Source organism: Mobula hypostoma, chromosome 5, assembly GCF_963921235.1.
Source record: "Mobula hypostoma chromosome 5, sMobHyp1.1, whole genome shotgun sequence".
Classification (NCBI taxonomy): domain Eukaryota; kingdom Metazoa; phylum Chordata; class Chondrichthyes; order Myliobatiformes; family Myliobatidae; genus Mobula; species Mobula hypostoma.
This window is the reverse complement of record NC_086101.1, coordinates 124,696,088-124,706,030: the sequence shown is the minus strand read 5'-3', so window position 1 is coordinate 124,706,030 and position 9,943 is coordinate 124,696,088.

The following is a 9,943-nucleotide window of genomic DNA, read 5'->3' as shown; positions in this document are numbered from 1 at the left end:
GGTAGCCCTGGCTGGTGAGGGTTTGTTGCAGGGTATTCATGTCCGCTGGGTCTATTGTGGCCAGATCGTTCTGTTGCAATGAGCGAATGAAGCGAAAGCAAGTGCAGGACACAGGCATGGAGACTGAGTTAGGATGCTTACACAGACGTGAAAGTTGAACAGCAAACAGGAGGGATCTTGACACGGAGCCTTGACACAGAGAGACGGACCTTCATAGGTAAACCTTGAAACTGGAGCAAAACCTAGAACACATGGCCCTAAGCGGCCGGGAAACATTAATTACCACACAGGCAAAACCAACGATCTGGCGACTAGTGGTTGTAATGCTGGGGTTCTTATGCTGCAGGTCTTGATGGAAACCAGGTGTGCCGTCATCAAAGAGAATTAGAAGCAAATGGGAAATTAATGGTCAGAACCATGGCACAATCAAAGCAAATTAGGAGAAAGATAGGGAATTAACGATCAGGACTGTGACAAATTCAGCAATTACCATTTATAGGTCCTACTTTTTTATCTTCTACCTAAATTCACATTCCAAGACCTCATCCTTTTTCCTACATGTCATTGTGGGAAACAAACTGAACAAACCCCTACTCTTTGTTTTTTTATGGTGGATGAGTTCCCGCTCCTGGAGCTCACCGGCTGACCGTTTTACAACATTCTCCAGGCGCAACTTGGAAGATGGTGCATTCGGGGTGCAGCCCTGAGGACGACTGATTCCAGGCTAGTGTTGCTGACTGAGACATCGCCGGAGAAGGAACATCAGGATTCGCTGTAGCGGATGTATGGGTGGAGGTCTTTGTAGTGGAGCAAATGCACTCCCTCAATGGCGCCGATTCTTGTGTCGGAGAATCCTGGAATAAAAAGTGACGCAGCAGACTAATATCATAACGGCAACTGTTCGTCACCCCTTTCGCTGTCAAATGGGTGACATTTCTCTGTCCTTTGTTAGTGAGAGAAAGAGCCTGTGACATGTTGAACTGTCGGGGAAACAATAATTTTTGTTGACTGCAGATCATGGTCTCTTTGGGTACTTTGCTATTGCTTGGAGGGTGGTGGCCACCGATGCTTTTTTGCTGGATTGGGTAGGGGGAGAAGGGAGGTTGATGCATTGATGTTTGCTGCTGTTTACCTGGGGAGGGAGAGAGTGGGCTTCGAGGTTCTAATGGTTTTTCTGTCTTTCATTCTTTTGGGGTTCTTCTGTTTTTGTGGATGTCTACAAAGATTAAGTATTTCAGGTTGTCTACTGTATACCAGTGATTCTCAACCGCTTTTTGGCCACGACCCCTTAGGAGCTCTTCTCAGGTTCCAGGGCCCCCCTTTCAAACAGGGATACAACACGAACAGATAGATAGAAAATCATTTATTATTGAACACCAAGAAAACTTGAACATTCCGACATACTGGACAAAACTTAAAAAAAAGATTGTATGAAATTAAACATCTATCAGGCTTAATGCAATCCTTGAGCTTGGTGCTTTTCTGCAAGTTTCATGATATCGGGCTCCAAGTTAGACAATGACAGTCGGAGGTCACCTCTTGTTGCGATATCAATTCTGTTCCTGGATTTTGTCAAGGAAACTAACTTGCAGAATCCGCTCTCAACCAAATAAGTTGAGGGAAAGGCAATAAAAAATCTTTGGGCTTTGTCCCACAGTGTTGTAAATTTATTCAGCAGATCACTCTTCATCCAAAAATCTTTTTGAAACTGACTGAACTGACGACATGCAGTTATATCACTCTGAAGATCAATCAAACTTTCTTGAATTTCTGCCTCAACTTGGGTGGGTTGTACTTCAAACGGATTCAAAATCCAATCCGGGATACCAAGGTTTAACAGGTCACTAAATCTTTCTTGCATATCCTTGTGTATCTGCTTGAGATGTTTCACGTTAAGTGGTAAGGTCATCATCCTTCAGTGCCTCTGTGATCGTGCTCAAGTTTGGAAATTGTAAAAATTCCCGATGTCCCATATTGTGGAAATATACTTCAAGTTTCTTAAGGAAAGAAACAATGGCTTCCTTATAATCTACGAGGTTACTGTTTCTGCCCTGTAAGGTCTTGTTTAACAAATTAAGTTTTTGAAAGCTATCTGCCAGATAAAATATGTCCACCTTAGCATCAAAGAGTCTTTCTCCATGCTCATTATCAGACATGAAGGAAACTGTGGCATTCCAGAGTGTAACAAAATGTTGAAGACAGTTTCCCTTGGAAAGTCACCTCACCTTGGTATGCAGGAGCAGTGTCTGGAAGTCTTCATCATTTTCTTCACACAGCTGCTGGAAAAGACGATCCTGAAGGGCATGGGATCTGATGAAGTTTACAGCCTTTATGACAACTGAAAGCAAAAGATTGAGGTGTCCTCCTAAGTTTTTAGCTACTAGGTGCTCCCTGTGAATGACGCAATGAATAATAGAGACAGGAGGTATTACTCTTTTTAGATGGGCGATGAATGCTCTGTATCGACCAACCATAGAAGTGGCACCATCAGTTGCACAAGCAATTATATTCTCCATTGGAATATTGTTCTTGCTTAAGTAACTTCTGACTTCTGCAAAAATAGACAGTCCCTTAGTATCCGTTTTAATCCTCCTGGCAAACAACATCTCTTCCATCAGTTCATTTCCATTCCAGAATCTCACATAAGCCATGAGAAGAGCGTCGTTATCTTGTAAAGTGGTTTCGTCTAATTGTAAAGAGAATTTCCTGGATTATAATGAACTGACCAATTCCTTTTCAATGTTCCGTGCCATCTCATCGATTCTCCTGGCAACAGTAGAATTACTCAAAGGAATTGCCTGAGTTGTTTCTTTGGCACTCAAATTCATGACATCAGATATTATTATGTACACTGAAGGCAGGAAAACTACTAGCAATACTTACTTACCAATCATCAACTGATCAATGTCCAATTTGGGGTTTATTAGGCTCACTTGGCTTCTGACCTCATCACAGCCCTGTTAGTTTAAGAGCACCAAAGAGCTGAATTTTTGGAATAAGAGTTGCTGCCCTTGACATCAAGGTCAACTTTTGACCGAGTATAGCATCAAGGTATGCTGGTAGAATTACATTCAACAGGTATTAAGTGCAAAACATTTCAAGGGATATGTAATGACGAATGGAAAGAAACATTCCTGCCACAATAATACTAGTCAATGACCACCTCCAACAAGTCTAACCACATATCCTTGACATTCTGTGGTATTACTACAGAATCTCACACCATTGACTAGAAACTCCTCTGGACCAGCCACACAATTCCCATAGCTAAAAGACCAAGTCAGAGATTGGGTATCCAGTAGTAACCAGTTCACCTCCTGGCAACACAGAAGTCTTTCCATAATCTCCAAGACACAAAGTCAGAAGCATAATGAAACACTTTCCACTTGTCTGGGTAAATACAACTCAAGTATTCTCGTTTCTTCCCTCATAACAGCAGCTGAAGCTCACTGTTCCACTTCCATTCTGTTCATGTTCAAAGGTAGTGAATTTCTGGTGTTGTGAAATTCCAGTATCAAAAATAGCCATATTAAATCCACTGTGATTCACTGTTGTAAAACAGTATAACATGAAAACTTCCAAGGGGGTGAATTCTTTTTATAGGCACTGTAACTAGTTTTCAGAGAAAACACGGACACAGACACACAAAGAACCATGCAGCAATAACCTCAATGTCATTTTAAACACATTTTTCTATCAGATATGACAAAACTGATTTTATTGCACTGTTCCACTCTGCTATACTGCCTATTAGCAAAATGAAGAGAAATTAATTTTCATATTTTAAAAAGTAATCATAGAATTGTTGCAGTGAAAGTTGGCCATTTAACTCATGAAACAGAATATTTGCTCTCTGAAAAACTTACCTAGTAAATCCTATTTACAGGGCTCATTTTCCTGTAAGTCTGCATTTTTTTTTGCTTTTTTAAGGAGAAATTCATTTCTCTGCTGACAGCTATGATTGTAATTATTGCCACCATCCTTTCAGGCAAGCAACTTCAAAACACGATAATGGCCATTCTTGGCACATTCATACAATGTGTGAGCAGATACATATGTATATTTGATGTTGTGGTGTTCGCGAGCTTGGCAATTAGCTTGTAGATGTTTCATCATCAGTTGAGGTGACATCCTCAGTGCACAGCTGGTGTTGGTATTTCTCTCTGGTAGTGCTCACGCTTATATAGCTCCCTGTTTGCTTGCCTCAGTCCTGATTGGCTACCCCATCAGGTGATCTTTGAATTCTATTGGCTCACTTCCTTTGGCTGTTCGTGGTTTGTAGATGGTGACTATTTCGATGCATTAGTTTAGGGAGTTATAAGAAGAGAACCATGCCTCTGAGAATTCTGATGGATGCTTCGTGTTTGCCTGCACCAGAACCTCTGTGGTGTCCCAGTGAAAGTTCTTCATGGTCTTCACGAGCCAAGATTAGCAGCAGCATCTCTGTATTGCCAGTTTGTGCTGCCGTAAATGAGTTAAGAGTATACGTCTTGGCCAATGAAGTTCTTGTTGCAGTCTCCACAGGTGATCCTATACAGCACATTACTTTTGTTGGTTATCTTTACTGGTACCTTGGTTCTTGAGACAAGCTTCCTTAAGGTCGCTGTTGGCTGTGAGTTATTGTGATGCGTGAGAGTCAAGCTGTCATTTCTGAAATATTCTTGATGTAGGGCAAAGTTGCGCATTTCAATGCACGTTGAATAAGGTCTGGGTATAGTGTGGGGCAGTTGACTGAAGTGACAATGGGGGGAGCATCTTGGGACGAATGACAATACTTCTATTAGTCTCAAAATAGTTATAGAAGGGACAGAACTGGTGCACAGATTTCAAGTTCTAAACTGAGGCAGGACTGATTTTGATGACACGAGACAGGAGCTTGCAAAGTGTAGGTTGTTTGCAGGCATAAGAATCACAGGCCAAATGGGAAGTGATATAAGAGTTCAAGCTCTGCATGTTCTCTTAGAGTGAAGGGCAAGGCTGGTAGGAGCAGGGAATCCTGAACAACAAGGAATATTGAGCATATAGCCAGAAAGAAGCAAAGGGTAGGTACAGGCAGCTGGTTTCAAGTGAATTCCCAAAGGTGTATAGGGGATGTAGGAATGTACTCAAGAAGGAATTTAGGAGGGAAAAAGTCATGTACTGTATATCAAAGATTTGGATAAGAATGTACAGGGCATGGTTTGTAGGTTTGCAAATGCACTAAAACAGGTAGCATAATGGACAGTGAAGAAGGATTTCAAAAATTATAGGGGGATCTTGATCAGATGAGTGAATAAGCAAATGAATTTTAATTTGGATAAGTGTAAAGTTGTGACAAGCGGTCTAGGCGAGGATGGTAAGGACCCAAGTGTTAGAGTATCTAAGACTAGAATTGAGACATGATTCCGAGACTGAGATGAGAATAGGGCTCTTGACTAGATTCTAGATGAGTACCTGATGAGACTAGATAAGGATCCAAATGAGACAGAAATCTTAAACACAATCACAAACTGAACCAAAGCTGAGCTAACGATTCAGCTCCAAGCCTGAGTTCAGGTGCTCTTTAACTAGCCAAACTTGGGTGCCAAAACATTAGTGGAGTGGGCCAGAATTTTAAAAGGACCGCACCAGCTATCCACACACTGGACAATTGTAGCATCTAAAACCCATGCAGAGGCTAGTGTGGTTGGATGTGTACCATAACAGAGGTATTCCATTTTGGAAAGTCAAGTCCAGGTAGGATTTTCACTGTACAGAAATGCCATAGGGAGTGTTGTAGACAGAGGAGCCTTGGAGTACAAATATATGGTTCATTGAAAATGGAGACAGGGTGTTGAGGAAGGCTTTTGGCATGCTGGCTTTCATAAGTCAGAGCTCTGAGTATTAAAGTTGGGAGCTTATGATGTGGTTATACAGGATGCTGATATGTTCAGTTTTGATATAGGAAAGCAGGTGACCAAACTGAACAAAATATTCCAAATGTGGAATAGAGAGAGGCTGAACAGGCTTGACAGTATTGAAGGCTGAGAGGTAATCTTATAAAATTATGAAGGAAAATAGTTAGGGAGAATGCATTCAGTCTTTTTCCCAGAGTTGAGGAATCAAGAGCTAGAGGGCACAGGTTTGAGATGAAAGTGGAAAGGTTTAACAGCAAACAAGAGAAAATCTGCAGATGCTGGAAATCTGAGCAAGACACACAAAATGCTTGAGGAACTCAGCAAGCCTGGCAGCATCTATGGAAAAAAGTACAGTTGACGTTTCGGGCCGAATCCCTTCGGCAGGACAGGTTTAATAGAAAATTGAAGGGTAACAGGTTTTTACACAAAGATGGTATCCATGTGGAATCAGCTGCTAGAGGAAGTGGTCGAGGCAGGTACAATATGAACTTTTATAATACAGTTAGACAGGTACATGGATTAGCAAAACTAAGCACAGTGGTTTCCACCTACTGCCATAGACCAAATAGAAAGGTGGTGATAAATCTGTATATAGAGTGGAGATTGAAAATTTGGCTGAGTGGTGTCATAACAACAACATCGTTCTCAATGTCAGCAAGATCAAGGAAATGCTTATAGAATTCAGGTGAAGGAAACCAGAGGTCCGTGAGCCAGTCATCTTCAGAGGATCAGAGGTGGAGAAGGTTAGCAAATTTAAATTCCTGGCTGTTATTATTTCAGAGGACCTGTACTGCACCCAGCATGTTAAATGCAATTACAAAGAAAGAACAGCATTGCCACTACTTCCTTAGGATTTTGTGTAGATTCAGCATGACGTCTAAAACTTTGACAAACTTCTATAGATCTGTAGTGGAGAATATTGTATATTGACGATGCATCACAGCCTGGTATGGAAACACCAATTCCCTTGAACAAAAAAATCTTACGAACAGTAATAGATACAGCCCAGTCCATCTGGGTAAATCCCTCCCTACCATTGAGCACATCTACATGAAGCATTGTCACAGAAAAGCAGAATCCACCATCATGGACCCTCAGCACCCAGTAATGCTCTCTTCTCCCTGCTGTGATCAGGAAGAAAAGTACAAGAGCCTCAGAACTCATAATACCAGGTTCAAGAACAGTTATTACCCCTCAACCATCAGGCTCTTGAACCAAAGGAGAAAACTTCACTCAATTTCACTTGTCCTTTCATTGAAATGTTCACACAACCTATAGACTCAATTTCAAGGACTCTTCTTCTCATGTTCTCAGTAGTTATTGCTTACTTTATTATTATTAATTCCATACATTTGTATTTGCACAGTTTGTTGTAATTTGCACACTGATTGAACATCAAGTTGGTGCAGTCTTTTATTGATTCTATTATGGTTATTATTTTATTATGGATTTACTGACTATGCCCACAAGAAAATGAATATCAGGGTTGTATATGGTGACATATATGTAGTACATTAAACTACAGTTTACTTTGAACTTGAACATTAAACTTTGATCAAAGTCTAAAAGAACGGTGGGTTAGGAAGATGTAAGGACTGAACTCATTGTGACTCCTCCTTGGTAAATGCCAAAATAAAGCAGAAGTTTGAAGACAAAATGGTGTCATGTTGAAGTGTGGTAATGGTCTGTTTTCTCTCCTGTCAATGTCTTGTCTCGATCTTGAATGGACATCATGAAGATGAGATACCAGTGAAGAATGTCATCTTCCTTACAGACCTGTTGTCTCCTTTTTCTTAAATTGGGGTGACACAGTAGTGTAGTGGTTAGCACAACGCTTTACAGTATAGGCAACCTGGGTTCAATTTCCACCACTGCCTGTAAGGAGTTTACACATTATTCCGTGACCAGTGGGTTTTCTCTGGGCACTCTGATTTCCTCCCACATTGCAAAGATGGACCGGTTTCAAGGTAAATCGGTCATTGTAAATTGTCCCGTGATTAGGCAACGATTAATTTGACGGATTGCTGGGTGGTATGTCTCGAAGGGCCAGAAGGGCCTACTCCGTGCTGTACTGTCAATTATTAAATAAATAAATAATGTGCCTGGTCTGGAGGTCATAGGGATAAAGGGGTGCAGCCGGTACAATCAAGGGATGGAAAAGTACTGGGGTGATAATGTTATGCTTTGAGGGAATTTTAAAGGGATTAAAAGGGGAGATTTTGTATGTGCAGTGCAAGAGCTTTTTCTTAGGCTGGGTCACGATCATTGCTAGTGCTAAGAGTCAGATTTAGAGTGAGGGAGAAAGAGTGAGAGTGAGAGAGAGCGAAATAGAGTGAGGCAGAGAGAAAAAAAAGGCTGTTTGTAAGGTTCACAAACATGAGAAAATCTGCAGATGCTGGAAATCCAAAGCAAACGCACAAATTGCTGGAGGAACTCAGCAGGCCTGGCAATATCTATGGAAAAGAGTAGAGTCAACGCTTTGGGTCGAAACCCTTTATCAGTCCTGATGAAGAACTGTTGACTGTTCCATCAATGCTCCCTGGCCTGCTGAGTTCCTTCAGCATTTGTGTGTTTGCTTGTAAGATTGTTGGATGTGTGGTTTCCCCAGCCACCCAAAATTGCAGAGGTTGGATTGTTTAGTGGATGGTAAGTGCTATTTTAATTTCTGTACTGCAAATACTGTAGAAATCTGTTTCTTTTCTGTATTACATTTGTGCTCATTCTAATAAAGTGTTGTCTTGTAGCCTTCAACACATGTGCAGTGTTTCCTTTGTTTGTTGATGCATATGTGAATACCTTGAGCTGAATCAGAAAAGAACACAATGAATTTTAAATTAATTTTTGATGATGTGATTACATGATCTTTGTAATCAATTATGTGGCACTGAGGATCAAATGTTTATGCTAAGTAGTTCATTTCTCAAATTAATCTTGTAGTCCCTCAGCTGTCCCCTTTGCTACCGAGTGCCATCCCAGTACCCCCTTTATCTTTATTGGTCCCTTTCAAACTCACACCACCCCAAGGTAAATGACTATGTCCGCTTTTGGAACTACTAATTTAGAAGATTATAGGCTAAATGGTGGTAAATGGGACTAGTCTGAATGGGACACTTTGGTCAGCATGGATCAGTTGGACTGAAGAGCCTATTTCTGGGCCGTATAACTCTATAACATGGCTTATTCACTCATATTCAATAAACTAACCAATGACAGAAAGTGTGTCACTGCCTTCTTTACCACTCTATCTACTCGCATTGCCACTTTCCCTGAGCTTATAGGGGTGGTACAGTAGTGTAGTGGTTAGCACAATGCTTTACAGTACCAGCAACCTGTACTCAATTCCCACTGCTCCATATAAGGAGATTGTATATTCTTCCCGTAACTGCATGGATGCTCTGGTTTCCTTGCTGAGTCCAAAGACATACCGGTTGGTAGGATAATTGGTCATTAGAAATTGTCTTGTGATTAGGTTAGTTAGGGCAAGGGTCTCCAATCCTTTTTGCACCACGGACCGGTTTAATATTGACAATATTCTTGCGGACTGGCCGACCGGGGGGGGGGGGGGGGGGGGGGGGGTTCAAGTAGGGTTAAACTCACCAAACATGTCTTTTACAGTTAGGGTTGCCAACTTTCTCAGTCCCAAATAAGGGACAAAAGTAACAGTCAAATCCCGGGACACTTGTTACATACCTCGTGGATATCTTGTGACTGTCTTATGAGGATGATGTAATGGTCCTTTGGAGGTCACCTGATGTAATTTTCCCACCGATGTGAGGTCACGTGATGACCTGTTCTCAACAGGTATATAAGTGTAGACCCCTGGTGACGCAGTTAGTTTTTCCAGTTAGAACTTTAGCCAGATACTCTGCTCTGCTGCGTATTTGCTTTATGACGCAGTTTCGATTTAAAACGGAGTTTTACGTTCTATTGTAAGGTACAAAAGTGCTGGACCGGCAGTTTAACCAATTTCTGCCAGGATTGTTGATGTATCTTTTCAGTAGTATTGGAGAGTGAAGACGGGAAACTGAAGGAGTCGTTTGACGATTGAAAGGATCGACCAGTATTGA